Source organism: Ovis aries, chromosome X (assembly GCF_016772045.2).
Source record: "Ovis aries strain OAR_USU_Benz2616 breed Rambouillet chromosome X, ARS-UI_Ramb_v3.0, whole genome shotgun sequence".
Taxonomy (NCBI): domain Eukaryota; kingdom Metazoa; phylum Chordata; class Mammalia; order Artiodactyla; family Bovidae; genus Ovis; species Ovis aries.
The window spans coordinates 592,428-617,967 of NC_056080.1; the positions used below are offsets into that span (position 1 = coordinate 592,428).

The 25,540-nt window shown below is 48.7% G+C and overlaps 1 protein-coding gene across 18 annotated transcripts in view; it reads right to left on the reverse strand.

Moving 5' to 3' along the window:
• LOC101119116 (transducin beta like 1 X-linked) overlaps positions 1–25,540 on the reverse strand; it is a 248,917-nt gene that overhangs the window by 157,423 nt on the left and 65,954 nt on the right. The window lies entirely within an intron of this gene.

Consider the following 25,540-nt stretch of genomic DNA (forward strand, 5'->3'; position numbering starts at 1 on the left):
AGAGCTTGAGCAAAAGGTGGGATGTTTGGCAAGTCGGAGTGGAGGAAGAGAGCAAAAGCTTTTGAAGGTGTGAACTTCTCCTAAACCCCTGTTGGCTCTCCCATTCTCTGAGCGATTCTGAACTAGGCGATCGCACATGTCTGAGCTGGCGGCAGGTCACATTCCCAGAGTTAGGTCTGTGTAACCAACGGACTTCCCTGGTGGCTCAGACAGTAAAGCATCTGCCTACAATGCATGAGACCTAGGTTCAATCCCTGGGTCGGGAAGATCTCCGGGAGAAAGAAACGGCAACCCACTCCCGTATTGTTGCCAGCAAGACCCCATGGACAGAGGAGCCTGGTGGGTCACGGGATCGCAAAGAGTCAGACATGAGTGAGTGACTTCGCTTCACTTCACGTCAACCGCGACCCCTGGAGCTGTGGGCCTGTCTGGGATGCACCTAGGGTGGGATTTCTCCTCCTCAGCAGCACTGGCATCAGGACCAGGTCACTCTACGCGGTGGGCTTCCCAGGTGGCGCTCGTGGTAAAGCCACCTGCCAATGCACTGGATGTTAAGAGATGCAGGATCAATCCCTGGGTCGGGAACATGCCCTGGGGGAGGGCATGGCAACCCACTCCAGCATTCTTGCCTGGAGAAATCGCATGGACAGAGGAACCCAGTGGGCTACAGCCCATGGGGTCACAAAGAATCAGACACAATTGAAGCAACTCAGCAGGCACGCAAGCATTCTCTGGGTTGGGGATGGGGGTGGTGATGGGGGGCTGCGCCCGGTGTGAGAGGACTCTGAACAGCATTTCAGGCCCTATCCACGCGACGCCATAGGAATCCTGCCATCCACCCCCCAGGGTGTGACAACGAAGCTGACCCTCGCGGCCCAGTGTCCCCTGGACAGCACGGTCACCCCAGTGAGATTATCTCAAGATTATCGCACTAAGGCTTCCCAAGTGGCGCCAGGGGTAAAGAATCTGCTAAGGCCTCCCAAGTGGCGCCAGGGGTAAAGAATCTGCCTGCAGGAGACGCAAGAGACCTGGGTTGCGTCCCTGGGTCGGGAAGATCCCCTTGGAGGAGGGCATGGCCACACACGCCAGTATTCCTGCCTGGAGAATCCCACGGACAGAGGAGCCTGGTAGGCTACAGTCCATGGGGTCGCAGAGAGTCAGACACGCCTGAAGTTAAGTGATATCACATGACATCGCTTACACGTGGAGTCCAAAAATAAATGTAATACCCTGGCCGTCTAGTGGTTAGTGGTCTGACCTCTTACTGCCCAGGACCCCAGATCAATGCCTGGTCAGGGGGCAAACTAAGATCTCACAAGCTGTGCAGCACAGAAAATAAACAATTTTTAAAAAGACAAATAAATGCTACAAAGGAACTTCTTTACAAAACAGACTTTACAGAAACAGACTCAGACACAGGAAACAAACTGATGCTTACTAAAGGGGGAAGAAGGGCTGGGATAAACGAGGAATTCGGGATTAAGATATACACACTACTATGAATGTAGATAAAATGGATACCCAACTAAATTGCACAGCCCGGGGAATTACAGTATCTTTCTCATAACCCACCATGGGAAAGAATCTGATAAGTAATAGATTCGACGGTACTTCTATAAATGTAAAGGCCACCACTGAACCCAGAGGAGGAGGACCTGGCCAGGGAGACAGAGAAACAAGAGCACAGCCATGTGGGATGAAGACCCCAGACAGTGCGGCATTCCTGGCTTCTAGTGACAGCCGCCACTCAGATTACCAGGGGAAGACTAGCAAGTAACTGCCGCCGAGAAGGAGGACTCGAGCGGGGCCCGTGGCTGATAGGATGACAAGGACGAACACACGCCGTCTTCTCTGCATCTGCTCCCTGCACGGAAGAAACCCAGGAAGACTTCACGGAGGTGGCAGCATCCCTTGCTGCAAGAAGTCAGGTGAAGAGGAAGGTAAAGCAGCTGCCACACGTGAGCGGTAGTGGAGGTCAACGGGTGGGCGCAAGCAGAGAGCATGGAAGTTTGCCAAAATGTTCTGGGCGGGTGCTCGGAAAAGAGGATGCTGACAGCAGAGTACGGGAGGGCTGGTTGGTGGGGGAGAAAGGGGAGCCCCACTCAGCACAGGAAAGAGACCCCTCTCCCCCACCGCCCGATCAGCGTAGACCAACCTCAGTCCTGGGGCCGCCCAGCGTAAGAACAGCTGCTAGTGGTGGTGCATCCGGGCTCCAGGGCCGCCCAACGACCAGAGCCGGGAGACCAGGGGACCAGTTCAGTTCAGTCACTCAGTCGTGTCCGACTCTGCAGACCCCATGGACTGCAACACGCCAGGCTTCCCTGCCCATCACCAACTCCCGGAGCTTGCTCAAGCTCCTGTCCACTGAGCTGGTGAGGCCATCCAAGCATCTCATCCTGTTGTCCCTTCTCCTCCCGCCTTCCATCTTTCCCAGCATCAGGGGCTTTTCCGATGAGTCAGTTCTTTGCATCGTGTGGCCAAAGTATTGGAGCTTCAGCAGAGGACCACAGCCAAGCTGTTTTCTGACTTGCTCTCAAACCATCCCGAATCCCCCTACCCCTCGAAGGAACACATCTGGACCACCAGGAACTGGGGTTAAAGGGCACCTCATGAACTTCCAGTCTTGCTCTTTTTTTACCCACGCCCCCACCACGTGTTGTCTAAGCTTACAAGGAAGGGCCCACCCTCTTGGCAGACAGTGCTCAGAATCCTTTAACTCTACCAGTTCCAGTTCAATTACTCAGTCGTGTCCGACTCTTTGCGACCCCATGAACCGCAGCACACCAGGTCTGCTGTCCATCACCAACTCCCGGAGTTTACCCAAACTCATGTCCATTGAGTCGGTGATGCCGTCCAACCATCTCATCCTCTGTCGTCCCCTTCTCCTGCCCTCAACCCTTCCCAACATCAGGGTATTTTCAAATGAGTCAGCTCTTCGCAACAGAGGGCCAAAATATTGGAGTTTCAGCTCCAGCATCAGTCCTTCCAATGAACACCTAGGACTGATCTCCTTTAGAGTGGACTGGTTGGATCCCCTTGCAGACCAAGGGATAACTCTATCAAAGGGCTGGCAAAAGGTGCCCCATGCATGATCCACTCCCCTGCTCCATTCTGTCTTCCTTCCACCAAACTACTATGCACATATACTCAGTTAAAAAAAAAAGAAAAAGTTAAAAAAAAAGAGAGAGAGAAACAGATTTACAAGCCTCACTTTGCTCCTAATTAATTATAAGAAACTCTCTCCGGACCAAAGACTCCTCAGCTGTGAAATGAGGGTATTAAATTATTTATGAGGTTTCACCCACATCAAAAAGGAAAATCGGAGGAACCATTTTCCCGTTGACTTCCTTGGTAAATTCTAAGGGAAAACACCTTGCAGGGAACTAAGGGTTTGCAAAGGCATTGCTTTGGGAGGACGCGGGCGGGGGGGGGGGGGGGGGGCGGCAGACGGGTGTGAAGAGGCATTCGTGTGTGTTCCACAGCCACCTGAGCACAGAAATGCATCCAAGGCAATTTTTTTCCCCTCCTCTGAAGTTGCCATAATGATTAACATGTTCACCCTGGAGAAACTCAAGTTGTACAATCATGGGGAAAAAAAAATGCGAAAAAAATCTAAAATATGTTTCCTGAAACCACAGAGCATGACACAGGAGCTGCCGTTTCCTCCCGAGTCCTCTTCTTTTTTTAAGAGAGCCCGGAATTAACCCAGCCTAGCCCCAGCAGCTAAGATACATTCCGGCGGGAGGGGTCTCAATGCCAGAGAATTCGAACCACTTCATTTGCCACCTACTTGCAGAGTTCAGGTTCTGTTTGATGAAGCTGTCGTCTCCTGCACTATCAATACCGCCCAGTGCTTTTTATATATTCGGATGATTCAGTCCATATTAGATTTTTTTAAATTTACTTTTAATTGAAGGACACTTGCTTTACAACGCTGTGTTACTTTCTGCTGTACAACAATGTGATTCAACCCTAGGTACAAGTATGTCCCTTCCCTCTTGAACCTCCTTCTCATCCCCCTACCCCATCCCAACCTTCTAGGTCATCACAGAACAGAGAGCTGGGCTTCCTGCGCTATACAGGCAGCTTCCCAGGAGCTAGTTATTTCACCCGTGAAAGTGAAAAGTGAAAGTCGCTCAGCCGTGTCTGACTCTCTGCCGACCCCATGGACTTGTACAGTCCAGTGGAATTCTCCAGGCCAGAATACTGGCGTGGGTAGCCTTTCCCTTCTCCAGGGGATCTTCCTGATCCAGGAATCGAACTGAGCTCTCCTGCATTGCAGGCAGATTCCTTACCAGCTGAGCTGCCCAGGTGACACACGGTGGTATTATGTACATACCAGTAACACTGTCTCAGGCCACTCCATCCTCTCCTTCACCCGCTGTGTTCACAAGCCTGTCTCTATTCCTGCCTTGGAAATAGGTTCATCAGCACCACCTTTCTAGATTCCTACCAGGCTCCTCCATCCGTGGAATTTTCCAGGCAAGAGTACTGGAGCGGGTTGCCATTTCCTTCCCCAGGGGATCTTCCCAAGCCAGGGATCAAACCTGGGTCTCCTACATTGCAGGCAGACGCTTTCTTTACCATCTAAGCCACCAGGGAAGTCCTCAATTCCATATACATGCCTTAATACACGACATTCAGTTTTCTCTTTCTGACTGACTTCCCTCTGAATAACATGCTCTAGGTTCAGCCACCTCACTAGAAACATCAGTTCAGTTCAGTCGCTCGGTCATGTCCGACTCTTGGTGACCCCGTGGACCGCAGCACACCAGGCTTCCCTGACCATCATCAAGTTCCGGGGCTCGCTCAAACTCACATTCATCGAGTCACTAGAACCTACCAGATGGTTAATCCTTTAAATCTGTGCTTTCTCCAATGGGGCTGATTGTGTCCCCTGCCCTCCCCAACCCCAGCCACCGTCACTGAACACCAGACCATGTCTGGAAACATTTTCAGTCCTCAGGACTCCAGGAAGAATGTTACTGGCATCGAGTGAGGCCAGAGATGCTGCTGAAGCTCCTACAGCACATAGAACAGCCCCCTTCATAAACAGCTAGTAATATCTGGCTCAAATGTCAATATTGCCATGGCTGAGAAATTCTCATTTGAACTATATTAAAAAAAAAAAAAAAACTTATTTAGTGGTGCCGGGTCTTAGTCACAGCATGCAAGCTCTTTAGTTATGGCATGTGGGATACAGTTCCTGAAGGGAGATTTAACCCAGGGCTCCCTGCACTGGGAAGGGGGAGTCTTAGCCACTGGACCACTGAGGAAGTCCCCATACCAACATCTCTATAATTCTGCAGAAGGTATACACCGTGTATCATGCTTATTCTTTTCAAAGTAACAGAATACATACACTACAGGTGAAGCAAGACTTCTCACCTCAGCTGCAAACTTTCCAGCATCCCCTATCCTCAATTCTGCTCTCCACAGCAACCACATTCGAATCACATAATCGTTTCTACAGTCGGCAATATTCCTTGTCATGGACTCACATGATTCTAAATAAGCTGCTGTGTGATATACCCTATCAACTTTAGAGATCGCTTACTTGGTTTTCTCACATACGGATGAAGATTTTGTTTTTATAAATTCCGCTTACTCCTTGGAAGAAAAGTTATGACCAACCTAGACAGCGTATTAAAAAGCAGAGACACTACTTTGCCAACAAAGGTCCATCCAGCCAAGACTATGGTTTTTCCAGTAGTCATGCATGGATGTGAGAGTTGGACTATAAAGAAAGCTGAGCACAGAAGAATTGATGCTTTTGAACTGCAGTGTTGGAGAAGACTCTTGAGAGTCCACTGGACTGCAAGGAGATCCAACCAGTCCATCCTAAAGGAAATCAGTCCTGAATATTCATTGGAAGGACTGATCCTTTATTCAGTTTGAAGCTGAAACTCCAATCCTTTGGCCAACTGATGCAAAGAACTGACTCATTTGAAAAGACCCTGATGCTCGGAATGATTGAAGGCAGGAGGAGAAGGGGATGACAGATGATGAGATGGTTGGATTGCATCACCAACTTGATGGACATGAGTTTGAGCAAGCTCCAGGAGTTGGTGATGGACAGGGAGGCCTGGCATGCTGCAGTCCATGGGCTCGCACAGAGTTGGACACAACTGAGCAACTGAACTGAACTGAACTGAACTTCCCGCCAGCCATCCTGGCTTACCCTCCCACATTTTTCCAACAGTGTAACATGTTTTGGTTACATATAAACTCTACGCATGCTATTTTGACAGTGGAACAGGCACTTTCAGGCAAGCATGCAGTAGGGTGATGATGTCTTTCTTAGGTCTAACTCTTTAATTTTCCTGGGATGATTTGGCTGCCTCTGTTTCTCTTTGATAATTCCTCCAACAACCTTCCACCATCTTCCAATTTTTCACTCAGATAACCTGGCAGTTCTGTGTTCACCCCAACCACTGCTCTCCTGACCCCTCCAAATATATATACACACACCAAACCTTCCTCGTGAAGCTTCTGGACTCTGCTCCAGTCTCTACTTGTCAGAGTGAGATCTGCTGAGACCAGATGCCCCAGATCGCACCACCAGCATTGTGACGATTCCTGCCGCCTCTCTCTGTCGCAGGGACCCCAAGTCTCCCCCCTTTCTTGGTTTACTGTCTCCTTTCGATGGAACCCATTCTGCAGCAGCTTCCTGAGAAAAGTGATGTATGAAACCTAGAAGCCTGCTGATAATCCTGAGTATGGCCGAATCTCTTTATGCTACTCTGAATTAACAACCTGTGAGGGAATGAACGCAAAACTCTGAGTGAAAATAAATTTTCACAGAATGCTAAGCTCAGCCTGTTTTCCGATTTAAGAAATATGATGTCATTCTGATTCCAGGCCCTTCCTATGACTCTTTTCCATCCAAAAAAAAATTAGTCCTTAGACGCTGCCTTTATCCCTGATTTTCTACAAGGAAATGCTGATGAGATTTCAAGTAGTAACTTTTGATATGCTTAATTTCTATTCTATGTTTTAGTGATTTGGTTTGAAATTTCTGTCTTCTTCAGATTGGAGATCCCCCTCCTTCCCTTTGCCTTCTTCCCCTGTTTCCCTGCAATACTTATTAGGCAAAATCTGAATAACTATCTCTCATCTGTCTGACAAAACTTCCTGCACTGTATCTTTGTTGCCCAGTAAGGTATTCATTTACTTCCTATCTGAGAAGTAAAGGGCTTCGCCGCTAGCTCAGCTGGTAAGGAATCCACCTACAACGCAGGAGACCCCAGTTTGATTCCTGGATCGGGAGGTTCCCCTGGAGAAAGGATAGGCTACCCACTCCAGTATTCTTGGGCTTCCCTCGTCGCTCAGCTGGTAAAGAATCCATCTGCAATGGGGGAGGACCTGGGTTCAGTCTCTGGGTTGGGAAGACCCCCTGCAGAAGGGAATCCCACTCCAGTATTCTGGCCTGGAGAATTCCATGGACGGTATAGTCCATGGGGTCACAAAGAGTCGGACACGGCTGAGTGACTCATTGGGAAGTAAGGGCTTCCCAGGTGGCGTTCATAGTAAAGAACCTGCCTGTCAGTGCAGGAGACGAAAGAGACCTAGGTTCAGTCGCTGGTTCGGGAAGATCCTCTGACATAGGAGATGCCAACCCACTCCCATATTCTTGCCTGGAAAATTCCACGGGCAGAGGAGCCTGGCGGACTACAGGCTCGCAAAGAGTCAGGCACAACAGAGCATGCACTCAAGTACGGGGATTCACTTAGCCATGTGTGAGTACTGAGCAGTTGAGAAGTGGACAGTACAACTGAGGCGTTGACTGTAAATGGAATTTGCTTTTCATTAAGTTTAAAGAGTCACACATGGCCGGGGGCTACCATGTGTGACGGCACAAACCTAAAGATGACGCCAAGAGGAAAAGAAAGCAACCGAGGAAGGTCAGTGCCTTTAGCATGACCTTAAGATGTTTTAAATGATGTTTAAGATGATATTAAACATGGAATAAAAAAGTGAGAGCGATTCCTAAATCCCCTCGGTTACTATTTCCAGCATGAGGTTCCAGGATGTAATTCCTTAGGGGTCTCCTTCCTCGGAAGAGTTGGAGGACCTTTTGGCATGATGTCAGACAAGCAGAAGCATCCATCTGCCCGTAAGACGATGTTTTATTATACCCAATGTATGAACAGGGCAGCCAAGGGTCCTTTCTCTCCTGAGGGGGAGATAGGAAATGAAAGTTGCTCAGTCATGTCCAACTCTTTGCGACCCTATGGACTGTAGCCCCACCAGGCTCCTCTGTCCATGGGATTCTCCAGGCAAGAAGACTGAAGTGGGTAGCCTTGCCTTTCTCCAGGAGATCTTCCCGGACCAGGGATCGAACCCAGGTTTCCTGCATTGCAGGCAGACTCTGCCATCTGAGCCATGAGGAGAGCCCAGGTCGCCTCCGTATTTCACAGAAAAGAGAAATCTGTATCATAGTCACAGCATCACAGCATAAAGTAGAAGTGAAACGTTAAAAATAATAAAACTCAGGGGACAGCTAAGTTGCAGACGGCAACTTCTTCGAATGCCACCCCTGACGGCTGTCACGGAGCCCTGATCTCAGCATACTTGGCAATAGAACATGGTTCTCTACACGTGTTCTAGCTAAAAGGCACTGCTTCTGCGTGATGGGTGCTCCCAGGGACAGCAACTAGAGCAGCTGGCAAAGGCCTTCTCTGTGCGTTCATTCACTCACTCATTCAACAAACGTCACAAACATCACAAACTGGCGTCCATCTGTGATCAGTAAACAGGGACAGAAAACAGAGCAAAACCAAACCGGACGACCCACCACAAAGCTGCCCAGCGTCTTGTCTGATCAGAACCACTGGGAACCGCTTTATGAAAGTCCAGAACAGAACACGGCCAGCACGCCACAGCTGTGCATTTACAACAAAGAGCAGGATCGCCACGCAAAAAAAGGCCACTCTTCTAATTTCAGCTCTGAAGAGACACAACCACACTAGCATTCTAGCGAAGTGAAGTCAAAGTCACTCAGTCGTGCCCAACTCTTCGCAACCCCATGGGCTGTACCCGCCAGGCTCCTCTATCCATGGGATTCTCCAGGCAAGAGTACTGGAGCGGGTCGTCATTTCCTTCTCCAGGGGATCTTCCCAACCCAGGGATTGAACCCAAGTCTCCTGCATTGCAGGCAGACTCTTTACCGACTGAGTAGCTAGCACTGGCACTCTAGGTATAGGGAAATAAAAATTCAGGAAACACCGATCATTTTAAATTTAAGGATCAACAGGGAAACACATTTTCTCCATCTACTCTTCTGCTAAGTCATTTAATATGCACTCCATCCTGCAAAGTGACGTTTTATTATGCTTGTAGATTTTTTTACAAGCTCAGCGTTAAAAGTACGAGTTATTCAAATAAGGACACTAACCAGGACATTTATATAAACTGGATTTCTTCCTCAATGCGTTATGACGCTAATAACAAGTATTTCATGCTTGTAACTGGCAAAATCAATGCCTGCGAGCCTGTACTGAAGTGTCTGAGCACATGCGTATTGCTATACAGACACATGCATCATTCACCTCACTGGAAGGACTGATGCTGAAGCCGAAGGTCCAACACTTTGGCCACTTGACGCGGAGAGCTGACTTACTGGGAAAGACCCTGATGCTGGGAAAGATTGAAGGCAGGAGGATAAGGGGACGACAGAGGATGAGATGGTTGGACAGCATGACTGATTCGATGGACATGAGTTTGCTGCAAAGGCCAGGAGATAGTGAAGGACAGGGAAGCCTGGCGTGCTGCAGTCCATAGGGTCGCAAAGAGCGGGACACGACTTGGACACTCAACAGCCACCAGCACAGCAGCAGGCTGAACCATACACACGTCACACGTGATAAATGGAAAGTGCTTTCCCAACTCACACCACGATAGGCCAAGTAAATTTCACACGGAGAGACTAAGACAGGACTTGTCACCTGAAAATATGGTATGAACATGACCCAGCTGGTCTTCTAATTATATAACCACCCAGAGCTACTATCAATAGGAAAAAAAAAAAAACAGGCCCATGACAACTATCTACCAGTCGCACAGAATATGTTGGCAGGCAATTTTATTTGGTGGTGTGAAATTTTATTTAACGAGAGAAAACAAATCACAGCACTTAAAAAAAGCATTAGGATAACACGATCTTTTTCTTGTTCAGCCAACTGTCCATCAATAGCCACTACGATCTCTACACAGAGAACCACACCAAAGGATAAAAATAACCTTCAGGTGAGACATCAGTTTCTGGTTTAGAGATGACACTGTGAGTATACCACAGTGTACAAAACAATCCTAATTAATCTTCTCCTCATCTCCCAAAGCAGTCTCTCCACATTTTGCAATGAGCCATTAAGAGAACTTTTTTTTTTTTTTCCCCCTGATGTGGACCATTTTTAAGCCTTGATTGAATTTACCACATTGCTTCTCTCCTCAGTTTTCCTGTCTAAGCAGTCCTCTTCAACGTAATTGTCAAGCACAGGACGTGTTATCTACTGGCTGAAATCGTCATACATGTTTCTGAGCAGCACATGGCGTTGACGTTGCTGTTTCTGTCATCTGCAAACACTTCCTACTCCCTCCCCGCCTCACCTGGAAAGCTCAACCGTATGGTCCTCAATTTCATTTAATGACATAGCTCTAAGAAGGTCCCTTTGGGAAGACGATTCAATTCGACGCTGTGCTTACATAAAGACCTCAGAATCCAGGACACCAATGGCAACGATCAGCTCATTCAAGAAGAGAGTCTGAAAACGCAGGCGCGCACACACACCTTCCAACTCACGGATCTAAGTTCTGCAAATGTCACCTCCTGGGTTGCTGATGAGGAACTGCTGTACAACATGGCAGAGCCCAGCCAAGGACTCTGTGACTACCCGGAGAGCTGGGATGGGAGAGGAAGCAGGTTCCAGAGGGAAGGGATATTATGCATCAGTTCAGTCCAGTTCAGTCGCTCAGTCGCATCCAACTCTGTGACCCCATGAATCGCAGCACGCCAGGCCTCCCTGTCCATCACCAACTCCCGGAGTTCACCCAAACCCATGTCCATCGAGTCAGTGATGCCATCCAGCCATCTCATCCTCTGTCGCCCCCCTCTCCTCCTGCCCCCAATCCCTCCCAGCATCAGGGTCTACTCAAATGAGTCAACTCTTCGCATGAGGTCGCCAAAGTATCGGAGTTTCAGCTTTAGCATCAGTCCTTCCAATGAACACTCAGGACTGATCTCCTTTAGGATGGACTGGTTGGATCTCCGTGCAGTCCAGGGGACTCTCAAGAGTCTTCTCCAGCACCACAGTTCCAAAGCATCAATTTTTCGGCACTTCAGCTTTCTTTATGGTCCAACGCACACATGACTACTGGAAAAAACCATAACTTTGACTAGGTAGACCTTCGTCGGCAAAGTGATGTCTCTGCCTTTTAATATGTTACATAGGCCGGAGACATTCCACGTTGCCACATCTGGGGCTGAAACCGAAGGTTTCCCACCACCAGCAAGGGCTGACAGCTCACGGAACATACACACCTGCCATCTGTCCACACCTGGCTCACGCACACAGCCCAGACTCTGTCTGGCCCGGCCACAACCCAAGCCCACCTCCTTCCCCACCTGTTCACAAGCTCCCCTCACGGGTTTTGCATCCCCCAGCCTCAGACCTTTGAGAGAACCCATGAGTCCAACCCAGGAGCGTCTTCAAGCCTCCTGTCACGTCTCACCCTGTCTGCAAGCTCCCTGCTCAAGCCACACGTTAGCCGCCGGAAACAGTTCCTCCAGGCACCCTCCTGAAGTCTCATAATCAAAGTGAGAAGAGACAGCTGGCATTAGAGGCTCCTGTGGCTGTGACGTGGACATCCTCCGTTATTCCATCCGGGATGCACTTGATCTAGTAACCAGGAGTGTGCATGCTTGGGCCAGAAGCTCGGGGACAATCCACCCCTTGCTGGTCATACGCACCCCTGGGCCAGGATTTCTCATGCCTCCAGCCCCTCACCTCTTCGAGAAGGGTTGTTTCTATTGAGTATCTAAGTTGTGCCTGACTCTTTGGTGACCCCACGGACTGCAGCCTGCCAGGCTCCTCCGTCCATGCGACTTCCCAGGCAAGAACACTGGAGCGGGTTGCCATCTTCCTGACTTGGGGATTGAACCCACATCTCCAGCACCCGCAAGCATTGATTCTTCACCAGTAAGCCCACCAGGGGAGCCCTGTCCAAAGGGGGACACATGACCAAGTGACAGAATCTAACTGACCTTAGGGGAACGGACTGAGAGAGCTCACTGCATGCACAACCATGCCTATGGGCCACGCGGCGTGTGTGTCTGGCTCTCTGCAGCCTCACGGACTGTAGCCCACCGGTCTTCTCTGTCCATGGGAGTCTCCAGGAAAGGATACCGGAGTGGCTTGCCATGCTTTCCTCCAGGGGATCTTCCCAACCCAGGGATCGAACCCGCATCTCTTATGCTGTTTACCACGAGTGCCCACCCGGGAAGCCCAGAACGCCACACAAGTCATTGGATAAAATCAGTTTCATCAATGCTGTCCGTTCATTCTAGAATCAGCTCACAGCCTGCTCACCAAGGATACCTCTGACTCCAGACAAGCAATCTGTGAACCTCGTACTTCCCTATCCCTGTAATAACGGGACAAAGCCCGTCACACGGCGGTGGGGAAAAACAGAGACCCAGGAAGTAAAAATACACAGAACAGCTCCTGGCCCATGAAACCTATTAAATCAGAGGCTCTTATCGACAGGGAGACGCTGAGGCCCTGAACTAATCCAGAAAGTCATTCCAAATCTTTCCTCCTCCAAAGTGGAGAAACAGCTATGCTTCCTGCACCAACTCTTTTAAACTTGCTTAGGGCAAGATCAGTGTGAACCCTTTTACTTCCATAACCTCGATTTCATTTCCTGCTTTTCAACTCAAGTGATGATGCATATTCAAGGCACTGAAGCCCAGTATTCAGTGGAGTTTAGAGGCAACTGCCTAGCCACACTGATGGAGACAGAAAAACAATTTCCACTTCATTCAATGTACCTTTAAGCCCAAGAATTCATTTTTTAATTGGGTTTCTTCCCGGCCCCCTGCCCCTGCCCAGTAAATTTAAACGATTCAGAACCTTTGTTACTTGTTATAAATCTTCCTTTCATAGACTGCTTTTAAAGAACTTTAGTTTTCAGGCTTACAAGGCCCTAGAAAGTTTAACCAGGGTCTGCTCACCAGCTGCCTTTGACACTGCCCTCATCATACTAAATTCAGACACACAGTTTGCCCTGAAGGAGTTCATCACAAAGTTTCCAGACTAAAATAAGATGCCGCCAGCACATCAGAATTCAAAAGCCACTGTAAGCCAACAGAACTTCCAAGAAGCCACCGTGCTCTCTCATTCACGAAAATGCCTAAGAATTTCCCACCTGGGAAAAGAGAGGGAGAAAATGATTTGAGGTAGGTCCCACACACACACACACACACACACACACACTAGCAAAAGTAAAATAATTCACTGAGTGTGTGCTTAGTCAAGTCTGACTCTTTGTGACCCCATAGACTGCAGCCCGCCAGGCTCCTCTGTCCATGGGGATTCTCCAGTCAAGAACACCGGAGAGGGTTGTCATTTCCTCCTCCAGGGGATCTTCCCCACCCAGGGATCGAACCCTGCATGGCAGGCAGATTTGTTTACCCACCGAGCCGCCAGGGAAGCCCTAACTGGGGAGAATTCAGGGCCAACAAAAGACAGTGTCACAAAAGATGAGATAAAGCTTACAGGTCAGCACAGTGGCTTAAGTCAGCCACCAGACACAACTTTACATCAACTGGAAGATTCACAGTTTCCTAGCTGTGTCTTCAAAGAAACAAATATGATTAGATGGATGCTTGATTCACAGTATGCAAAAGATGAACAAGATACAAGGATCCGAAACACAGAGCCTTCTAGAGTTGGACACACAGGCAAAATTTCTCCCCTGGCTAGGGACGCCTCGAACCTCCTAAGTGCGGTCCAGCAGGTGACCGGGCCACTTCTTAAAATAACCCTCAGTGTCAGATAACCGTCCGGCACCAAAGCTCAGCTAAGTAAATCAAGTTGAATACGGCAGCGGCCTGCAGACCGCCCCTTGGCCTCGTTTACTCCAGGGGTATGTCTCACAAGTGCTCAAAGTGCCAACTGGGCTGCAGGTCTGTTGTTGGGGGAGGAGGTCACAGAAACACATCTCTTTATCGTAAACACATTTCACAGCCAATAAATACCCCACTTCGCCAGTATTGCTTCTAACGGTTGCCTAGTAACCCACGGTATGGGCGAGATCACACTGCGACTTCCACTGGGCCAAACAATTCCTTGCGATGGTAAGCGATGCCCCAGTCACACAAACAGAACAATCTTTCTTAAGTGTCAAAAACCTTGCAAAACCACCTACACTAAAAAAAGAAAGCTACATTTTTATTACCTACTGTTCAAGGGGGGGAGAAGTCCTAAAGGCAAGACTACCTCACAGCCGTAAATTTCAGGAAGCCTTTGTAATTATTTCTGTCTGTATTGATCACAATGCGTGGGTCTGCATGTATTTGCAGAATAGCAGCAACCGCACCGTGTGTGTGTGTGTGTGTGTGTGTGTGTGTGTGTGTATTTCTGTTTGTATTCATCACAATACATGGGTCTGCAGGTATTTGCAGAATAGCAGCACACACGACATGGGACATGGGAACCACACTGGGGTGTGTGTGTGTGTGTCTGTGTGTCTGTGTGTCTGAACAAATTTCCTGGTCTCCTGAGAAACAAAACACTTGGCACTGAAAGTTTTCCAGGGACTTCTCTGGTGGTTGGGTGGTGAAGAATCTGCCTTGCAGGGCAGGAGACACAGGTTCAATCCCAAGTCGGGGAACTAGGATTCCCACATGCCGTGGCTCTACTAAGCCAGAGGGCTACAACCAGAGGTCCCGCATATGGCAACTACAGAGTCTGGGTGCTACAATGAAAGACGGCATGTGACATGACAAAGATCACAAGGGATGCAACTGAGACCCAACGCAGCCAGATAAATAAATAAATGATTTTTTTAAAAAGAAAAAGACCTTCTGCAAATTTGACTGGAGAATTTCAGGAGAAACACCCAGAGCTGTTTACAACCTTTATTTCAGGAGAGTTAACAAATCCCTCGTCCTTCTGCTTGAGATGGTCCGAGTTGATCCGCACGGCCTCAAAGTAATGATTCAAAGTGCTGGTTACCAGCTGAGCCACCAGAGAAGCCCAAGAAGACTGGAGTGGGAAGCCTATCCCTCCTCCACGGGATCTTCCCGACCCAGGAATCGAACCGGGGTCTCCCACATTGCAGGCGGATTCTTTACTAGCTGAGCTATCAGGGAAGTCCTTTTCTCTCTCAGAAGAGTGCCACTTTGCAGAGATAAATTATATGGCGACTTGACATACCAGAGACAAGTCGATAATCAAGACGGACTAGGTTCTAGGACAACGAACTAAGGATGCCAGGGTCCCAGACGTGGGCTTCTGCATAAAGAAGAGTCTGTCGTTCAGTCACTCCGCTGTGTCCAACTCCATGAACTGCAGCGTCCCAACTCTTTGCCACCCTACGGACTGCAGTACACCAGGCCTCCCTGTCCTTCACCATCTCCCGGAGCTTGCTCAAACTCATGTCCATTGAGTCGGTGATGCCATCCAACCATCTCATCCTCTACCTTCCCGTTCTCTTCCTGCCTTCAGTCTTTCCCAGCATCAGGGTCTTTTCCAAAGGCTTACAATTCAATCTTCCTTTTTTTTCCCCCTCCATGTGTCTTTGGCTGGTCATTAGGTCATGAAAGTAGAAACCCAAAAACAAAGACTTGCTGTAGTTCAGTCGCTCAGTCATGTCCGACTCTTTGCGACCCCATGGACTGCAGCACGCCAGGCCTCCCTGTCCATCACCAACTCCCAGAGCTTGCTCAAACTCATGGCCATCCCACCATCTCATCCTCTGTCGTCCCCTTCTCCTCCCTCCTTCAATCTTTCCCAGCATCAGGGTCTTTTCCAATGAGTCAACTCTCATAAACGAGAGGGGAGTTAAAGAGTCCAGGGGCATCTTCTCGCAGGGGCTTCGGGAATGCACAGTGAAGAGCAGAGACTCATAAGGAGCGGTGCTCAATCTGGGAATTTACGGTCTCGGGAAAAACTGCACCTAACCAGCCAGGAGTCCTGACTCACAGTCTGTGCCCGAGCCCCGAGTGTCTGAGGGCCCCTGAGGGCCGGGAGTGCCCACCCTGCCTGCCTCTGTTCAGAATCCTTCACCAGTTCTCCCATCCACTCAGACCACGTTCATCACACTGCAGAAACTCAAAAAGACACAGAAGATTCGCTCGGTTTATTGCTTCAAGGAACGCACGGTGTTTCATCAAGTAGGTGATCAGTTCAGTTCACTCGCTCAGTCATGTCCGACTCTTTGCGACCCCATGAATTGCAGCACGCCAGGCCTCCCTGTCCATCACCAACTCCCAGAGTAGGTGCTGAACATCCCCTAAATCCCTCCTCGACAAGCAACACTCTGGGCCTTATAAACGGAGGTCAGGACGTTCTTAGAGAGATGATGAGGAGTGCTGAGGGAGGATGTGGAGAGACTGAAACGCTCACGTGTCCTGGACAGAAACACAAAACCACACAGCCACTCTGGAGAACACTCTGGCGGTTTCTTAGAAAGTTACACACACACAGACAGTCTCGCAGTTCCACCCTGGGGAGTAAACCCAAGAGAAACAAAAATGCTTGTCTACATTGAAACCTGCACGCGATGTTCAGAGTGGCTTATGTGAACGTCGCTCAGTCGCGTCTGACTCTGTGTGACCCCACGGACTGTAGCCGATCAGGCTCCTCTGTCCATGGGATTTCCCAGGCAGAAATACTGGACTGGGTTACCATTCCCTTCCCCAAGGGATCTTCCCAAACCTGGGATCAAACCCAGGTTTCCTGCATCGCCAGGCAGGTTCTTTTATCATCTGAGCCACTAGGGAAATCCCGTAGCAGCTTGTTCATAACAGCCAAATAGTGGGAAAAGCCCACGTGTCCAGCAACTGAGGAACGGGTAAGTGAAATGTGCTATACTCACTAACAACAGAATCAGTTCAGTTCAGTCGCTTAGTCATGTCTGACTCTTTGCAACCCCATGAACTCCATCCAGCACGCCAGGCCTCCCTGTCCATCACCAACTCCCAGAGTTCACTCAAACCCATGTCCATAGAGTCAGTGATGCCATCCAGCCATCTCATCCTCTGTCATCCCCTTCTCCTCCTGCCCTCAATCCCCCTCAGCATCAGGGTCTTTTCCAATGAGCCAAGCCTTCTCATGAGGTGGCCAAAGCACTGGAGTTTCAGCCTCAGCATCAGTCCTTCCAATGAAGAACACAGAGGACTGATCTCCTTTAGGATGGACTGGTTGGATCTCCTTGCAGTCCAAGGGACTCTCAAGAGTCTTCTCCAACACCAAGGTTCAAATGCATCAATTCTTCGGTGCTCAGCTTTCTTCACAGTCCAACTCTCATATCCAAACATGACCACTGGATAAACTATAGCCTTGACTAGATGGACCTTTGTTGGCAAAATAATGTGTCTGCTTTTCAATATGCTGTCTAGGTTGGTCATAACTTTCCTTCCAAGGAGTAAGCGTCTTTTAATTTCATGGCTGCAGTCACCATCTGCAGTGATTTTGGAGCCCAAAAAAATAAAGTCTGACACTGTTTCCACTCTTTCCCCATCTATTTGCCATGAAGTGATGGGACCAGATGCCACGATCTTCGTTTTCTGAATGTTGAGCTTTAAGCCAACTTTTTCACTCTCCTCTTTCCCTTTCATCAAGAGGCTTTTCAGTTCCTCTTCACTTTCTGCCATAAGGGTGGTGTCCTCTGCATATCTGAGGTTATTGATATTTCTCCCGGCAATCTTGATTCCAGCTTGTGCTTCTTCCAGCCCAGCGTTTCTCATGATGTACTCTGCATAGCAGTTAAATAAGCAGGGTGACAATATACAGCCTTGACGTACTCCTTTTCCTATTTGGAACCAGTCTGTTGTTCCACGTCCACATCTAACTGTTGCTTCCTGACCTGCATACAGGTTTCTCAACAGAACAGCAGTCAACAATTTAAAAAAAGGAGAGAAATACTGATTCATGCTGCAACAGGGATGAACTCTGTAAACATTATACTGAAAGGCCAGACCCGAAAGACACACGTTGTACGATTCCACCTATTTGAAATGCCAAGAACAGGCAAATTCACAGACACACATAACAGAGGAGTGGTTCCCAGAGGCTTCACGGGTGACGGGGGGAGGTGTGGAGTACCAACCGGCACAGGGATTCTTTCTAGGTGATAAGTGTTCTAAAACCGTATGTGAGGACTTCCCTGGTGGTCCAGTGGTGAAGATGTCACACTTCCAAAGCAGGGGATGCAGGTTCAAGGCCTGGTCTTGGAAGTTAAGATCCCACATGCTGCGGGCTGCAGCCAAAAAGTAAAAATAAATTTAAAGACAAAAATGGGAGTATTTTAAACCTATACTGTGGCACTGGGTGCACAGCTGTGTGTGTGCAACCTGCGTACATCCTCAGTCGTGTCTGACTCTTTGTGACCCCACGGACTGCAGCCCGCCAGGCTCCTCTGTCCATGGGATTCTCCAGGCAAGAACACTGGAGTGGGTTGCCGTGTCCTCCTCCAGGGGATCTTCCTGACCCAGGAACTAAACCCAGGTCTCCTGCATTGCAGGCAGATTCTTTACCAACTGAGCCACCAGGGGCTCCTACTCCACACAACTCTGTAAATTTGGTAAAAATCATTGAATTGAACCCTGACAACAGGTGAATTCTGACAGGTCAAGCATGTCTCAGAAACTTGCTTTGCTTTCTTTTCATGCTTTTTTAAAAAACACCTTTCTGACTCTTAAAGCAAAGATCGTCTGTGTATATGTGCACAAATGTTCAACAAACCATGGTTACATGGGCATCGCACAATGAAAATTCCAGAGACAAGTTCCACCTTTTTTAAAAAAACGAAACTCATTTGCTTTGATACAGAGGAGTTAAATAAGTGCGCTGCCTCTAATGTGAAATGCATCATTGCACAATTTTAGTTGGGAAGAGGCCTATAGATAGGCTTTCTGATTCAAATTACACCTGAACAATAAACACTCTTGAGTCAAATCGTATTTACACATAACATGACTTTCAGCTGGTCTGAGATGAAAACCGAACAGGTGAACCGTTTGTTGGCATAGTCACAACAGAGTCCAGAAGGGGAAACTCACCAGAAAATCTGCTTATGAGGACGCCAGAATCCTAACACCTGAAGCCCCAGTTTAAGTGAATTTCAAATTTGATATAAGTGGATTAAGAAATTCAATTTTCTCTAGTGACACATGACAAAAGGTTCAGGAATGACAGGGAAATACATCTTTTAAAACTGCCCAGCAGCTAATCGACCCTTTGCAGGGGCTGTTCACACACGTCGTCAAGTTCGGCACTGCTGAAAAGATGTATGGAGCTCACTGACTTTAGCGTTAGCTCATTTCTGTGAAAGGGCCCTTCTATTTTGGACCGCATGCTCATTCAGTTCAGTTCAGCTCAGCCGCTCAGTCGTGTCCAACTCTTTGCAACCCCAGGGACTGCAGCATGCCGGGCCTCCCTGTCCATCACCAACTCCCGGAGTTTACTCAAACTCATGTCCATTGAGTCGGCAATGCGATCCAACCATCTCATCCTCTATTGTCCCCTTCTCCTCCTGCCTTCAATCTTTCCCAGCATCAGGGTCTTTTCCAAGGAGCCAGCTCTTCGCACCAAGTGACCAAAGTACTGGAGTTTCAGCTTCAACATCTGTCCTTCCAATGAACATTCAGGATTAATTTCCTTTAAGATGGACTGGCTGTATCTCGTTGAAGTCCAAAGGACTCTCAAGAGTCTTCTCCAGCACCACAGTTCAAAAGCATCAATTCCTCGGTGCTCAGCTTTCTTAATAGTCCAACTTTCACATCCATACATGACCACTGGAAAAATCAAAGCTTTGACTAGACGGACCTTTGTTGGCAAAGTAACGTCTCTTCTTTTTAATATGCTGTCTAGGTTGGTTATAACTTTCCTTCCAAGGAGTAAGCATCCTCATTACAGAATCGGATTTCTGTAGGACTGTTTTTTTGCCAGGTCATGCCAAAGAACACGGTCAAACCTGCCCCATCTTAGCAGCACTTGTCACACACTGGGCAGAATAAGGATTAGCAAGAAGGGACACAACTGAACACAACCAGGCTGTACTGCTCACTGCAAAGTCCTGGAGCGTGACGTCACACCCATTGGTAACTGAACGGCGTCATGCCAGCATGTGAAACTCCTGACCTGGAGCACCTGGACAAGTGTGCCGCCATCTTAAGTCTCCCACGGCCATTTAACACACACTCAGCTCTCTTAAGCAACACGGACTGATGTTTCGTCTAGGGGTGAGGGGTCTACAGGGGTCATAGGGCTGTGCTCCATCTATAGGCTTCAGGGGAAGAATACAGGGTCCCAATTTCGTGCAGCTCCTAGAAGCCATCCGTCTTCTTCGGCCCATGGGCCCCCCCAACCTCTGCCTCCTGGGACACATGTCATCTCCAAGTCCAACCCCTCTACTCCCTCAGACACCCCCCACCCCAGGTGGGCACTCTGGGCTCAAGCAGACAACACCCCCCAACTTTCAAGATCCCGGACCTAGTGGGCACCTTCCCTTCGGCCGTGTGATGGTACAGGGTCACAGGCTGCACCATCAGACCTGGGATGTCTTGGGAGCACCATCGCTCTGCCTAGGCTGAGTATTGAGAACCAACGTGGGCAAAATGTGAGAACCATCTGGAACCTATGAAGCTTGACACAAGAGTCAGGCGGTGGCGGTGGGAAGAGTGACCAGACATAGCAGAGTTCAGTCTAAACTACGTGGGCCCGTGGCAGTAATCGCCTTCCTACGCCTTTAGGCAAATCCATGCATTTGTGGCTCTTTGTAGAGGCCCCTGGTCTCTACAGAACTGTGGTCAAGGGAGCAGGTTGGACGAGGCGTCTGTCTTGTAAGTTTCATCCTTCAGGCTGGAGCGATACTGATCCCCGGAGCTGGTTGGGGAGCAAAACCTAGTCACCTCCTCCTCCAGGGAGGCTGGACCTCAAAGGATGCCAGCTTTCACTCACCTCTGCCTCTGAGCCTATGTAATTCTCACACCGACGACCATCCCTCCATCATGCATAATCAGACCAACAGCGGACCATTTCCATAGGGTCACAAAGCCACGCGGCACTTTTTGCAAATTCACAGTCCCAGAGAGGCCGCGGTGTCTGCCTTCCTCTGAGGCTAGGGGTTCAGCCTAGTCCTCACCCCCACAACAGCTGCACCATCCTTTCCCCCTAAAACGCCCAAACCGGAAGCATGTGACCTCAAAGGTCCAGAGAAATGCAACCACGGCGTTCCCAGGCCCAAACAGGCGGCCCAATCGAGGCAAGCTGAGCCAAAGGCTTCTTCCCAGCCACTGGGCAGCACCCACGGCCACAGCGTGCTATGAAATGCCGGCACCCTGAATCCACATTCTTTTTCTTTCCTTAAAATAAAAAAAATTTATTTACTTGGTTGCCCTGGGTCTCAGTTGCAGCTCTAGAAGGCTCTAGTTCCCTGACCAGGAATCGAACCTGGGGCCTCTGCTTTAAGATCACACAGTCTTGCCCACTGGAGCAGCAGGGAAGTCCCAAATCCATACTTTTTAAATTTTAATTCCCCTTTTCGTTTTTTTTAAACACCGAAAGCATTTTGTATTGGGGTTCGGCCAAAAACAGCTGCACAGAGAACTCTGCTCAGTGGTGCGTGGCAGCGTGCATGGGAGAGGAGTTAGGCGTGAGGGAACAGATAGACACGCGTATGTGTGAATGACCCCCTCCGCTGTTCCCCCAAACCCATGCTCTTAGCCTCCATGGTCAAAGTTAAGCGTGGGGAAACATCCCACATTCTCTCCACATACATGCTGGAACACAAGCATTTCGAAAGACTGTTTCACGCTCCAGGAGCGTTCTTTCTCCATATTTGTAGGGGGTTGTATGTTTGCATTCAAGCCCTCTGGGTAACCATCTCCGCTTCTGTAGCACAAAGGTGTCCAGGAGACCCTACAACATAACCCACTGACACGTCCAAAAGAAAACCAGGTTGAAATCTGCCACAGTGAAAATGAAACCTTGCACCAACTACTTTCAAAACATGAACGCAACTCCACTCTGGACTCCTGAGCAGAAGACGACAAGAGGTCCTGTGGTCTTCTATCACTGCCACACACATCATCAACCAGAGGCGGGCAGCAGGCACAGGAAGTTACAGTCGCCTGGGGAAAATGCTGGGCATTAAAACCGGGTATCGGGGTCCAGTCCCACGACACGCATCCTGTGTACGGTGACTGGGGCCTTTGTGTGTGCCCACGCGGACGCCTGGCTGCACACGCCTGAGTAAGCGCGCACATGTGTCTATGTATGCATAAAACTTTAAAGTTTAACAAGTCATGCTTAAAAAGCCATGAAGTGAGGCTCCAAATCACTCTGCATTCCAGTTTCTCAAGATGAGCACTATTAACATTCGGGGTGCTTTCCAGGCGGCTTCCTGGTCAAGAATCCGCCTGGCAATGCGGGAGACATAAGAGAAGCGGGGAAGGTGTCCTAGAGGACGAAACGGCAACCCACTCCAGGATTCCTGCCTGGAGAATCTCATGCACAGAGGAGCCTGGAGGGCTGCAGTCCATGGGGTCACACAGTGTCAGACACGGCTGACTGGACTGAGCGTGCACACACATTCCTGAGAAAAACCTCTCTGGACAGTTACCCCCTTTGCTGCCTGCAAACCCCCAAAACTACAAACTCAACAGGGCCCAACAGACTCACAAGCCATCATCTGCTTCTCTCAGCTGACTCAACAGAGCTGCTCTGCTCAGAAACATCCTGAGAATATTCCAGATCTCCTTTCGCTGTTTGTATCGCAAGAACTGTGTCTACGGTCCACAGTCCAGGGGAAAGTGACCTCTCCCCTCCGGACTCCACAGCTGAAGAGTAAAGACCTTAGCGATATCTGAAGACTCTGCTGTCACCCAGCAGACATTTTTGGGGACATGGCCTCATATGCTCATGGCTTCTCATCCTCTGTCGTCCCCTCCTCCTCCTGCCTTCAATCTTTCCCAGCATCAGGGTTTTTTCCAATGAGTTAGCCATTTGCATCAGGTGGCCAAAGTATTGCAGCTTCAGCATCAGTCCTTCCAATAAATATTCAGGATTGATATCCTTTAGGATTATTTTCCTTTGGAACGGTCTTAAAAATGCAATAAGTTCTGCCTAACACTGTGTTGAGCGACATTCAGTTTGTAAGTTCTTACAAAGGAAAGCTTTAGAAGTCATTTTACCATGCAAAAAAAGACTATTTTACTGAGATGACTTTGAAGAGTCTAACACAAATCAAAATCATCTTCTTTCATTAGTTTCACACCAAAGCCTACAATCAGGGAGATAACTCAGGAGACGGTCATATTAACCCAGATTCCGTCTTTCCCTCACCTGACCGAGATTTTTGTAGGTTACATAAATATTACCTTGAAACGACTGTTTTATCTTCCTCCAACTGGCGGAGAGAGAATGAAATGGATTGCCAGGGAACAGAGTCTACATAAAAGCCAGTCCTTTCTCCTTCATCCGGAACACCCATATGAATTTGCATGCCTCCGTCTACCTCTTTCCCCCCCGTCCCTCACTAATGGCATGGAGTCTTGGGCACGGTCAGAGAAGAGAACTTCTGAGATCTCAGACCCCCACGGTTCCTCTTGAAAACTACCGTGCTCGGAAGAGAAAGGGTTCTTGGTGATTTCTAAGACAGACCTCTCCAGCTTCAAACAGGCGGGGAACGGGCCTTGTCTGCCCACCCTCCTGCCCCGAATCCTCACACTCCATGCTCAGAAACCATTGGTAGCTGAAAAGCATCACAAAGTTTAGGGAACAACAGAATTCCTGTCCACAGGGGTCTGTCTGGTGCAGAAGGAAGTGGACCAGTCCTCTGACTTCAAGTCATAAAGCATAAGAACGTGAGTGGCTTTTGTAACAGATGGGTATGCACAATGCCCAACACCGGATTCTGTACATCTGGGGTCAGTGCATCTTTCTGATAAGGGCCAGACAGAAGACAGCTGAAGCTTGGTGAGGTAAAGGGTAAACCTGAGAATGGGACAGAGAGATTATACGTAACAAGAGAGAAAACAGATTTCTCCCAAACTATCACTGACAAAATTAAAAATGTCATGGACACGGAATAACGGATCGCTTCAAAATTGGGAAAGGAGTATGTGAAGGATGCATTATCGTCACCCTGCTTATTTAACTTATATAGAGAGTACATCATGAGAAAAGCTGGGCTGGATGGAACACAAGCTGGAATCGAGATTGCCGGGAGAAATACCAACAACCTCAGATATGCAGATGACACCATTCTCATTGCAGAAAGAGAGGAACTAAAGACCCTCTTGATGAAGGTGAAAGTGGAAAAGTGAAAAAGCTGGCTTAAAACTCAACATTCAGAAAAAACTAAGATCATGGCATCCAGTCCCATCACTTCATAGCAAATAGATGGGGAAACAGTGACAGATGTTGTTTTCTTGGGCTACAAAATCACTGCAGATGGTGACTGTAGCCATGAAATTAAAAGACACTTGCTCCCTGGAAGGAAAGCTATGACAAACCTAGACAGTGTATTAAAAAGCAGAGACATCTCTTTGCTGACAAAGGTCCATATAGTCAAAGCTATGGTTTTCTCCAGTAGTCATGTATGGATGTGGGAGTTGGACCATAAAGAAGGCTATTGATGCTTTTGAATTGTGGGGCTGGAGAAAATTCTTGAGAACCCCTTGGAAAGCAGAGATCAAACCAGTCAATCCTAAAGCAAATCAACCCTGAATATTCACTGAAAGGACTGATGCTAAAGCCGAAACTCCAAAAGACAAGATGGCTGGACGGCATCAGCGACTCGACGGACATGAGTTTGAGCAAGCTCTGGGTGATGGTGATGGACAGGGAAGCCTGGCGTGCTGCAATCCATGAGGTCACAAAGACCCAGACATGAGTGAGCGACTGAACTGAAAATACCATGAAGGAGAAATAAAGAGGGAACCTATCAAAGCCGCAAGCTACTAGCCCACGGAAAATTCTTTCACAGAATTTTCCTCACGTACAAAATCGTTTGTCAAATTTTTGCCATTTATCACACCAAATTATTAGACTATTCCAAACTTCAGAAGCCTCAAAAAGTTACGTGCCACTGGCTGCCTTGACCGGGGGCCCTGGTCTAGCCTAGAGATGGCACTCGACTCTGGTTCAGCCAATGAAATACTCAAGGGCACTCACCCACATGCATTAACACACAGCCACCGAATCCTGAGGGGCCGACTCAAGAACAGAGACGTATCTGGAGTCCCTCTTCCTCTTGGTTACACTGGCGTGATGATATTCAGGCCATAGAGTTCCTGCCGGGGTGAAAACTG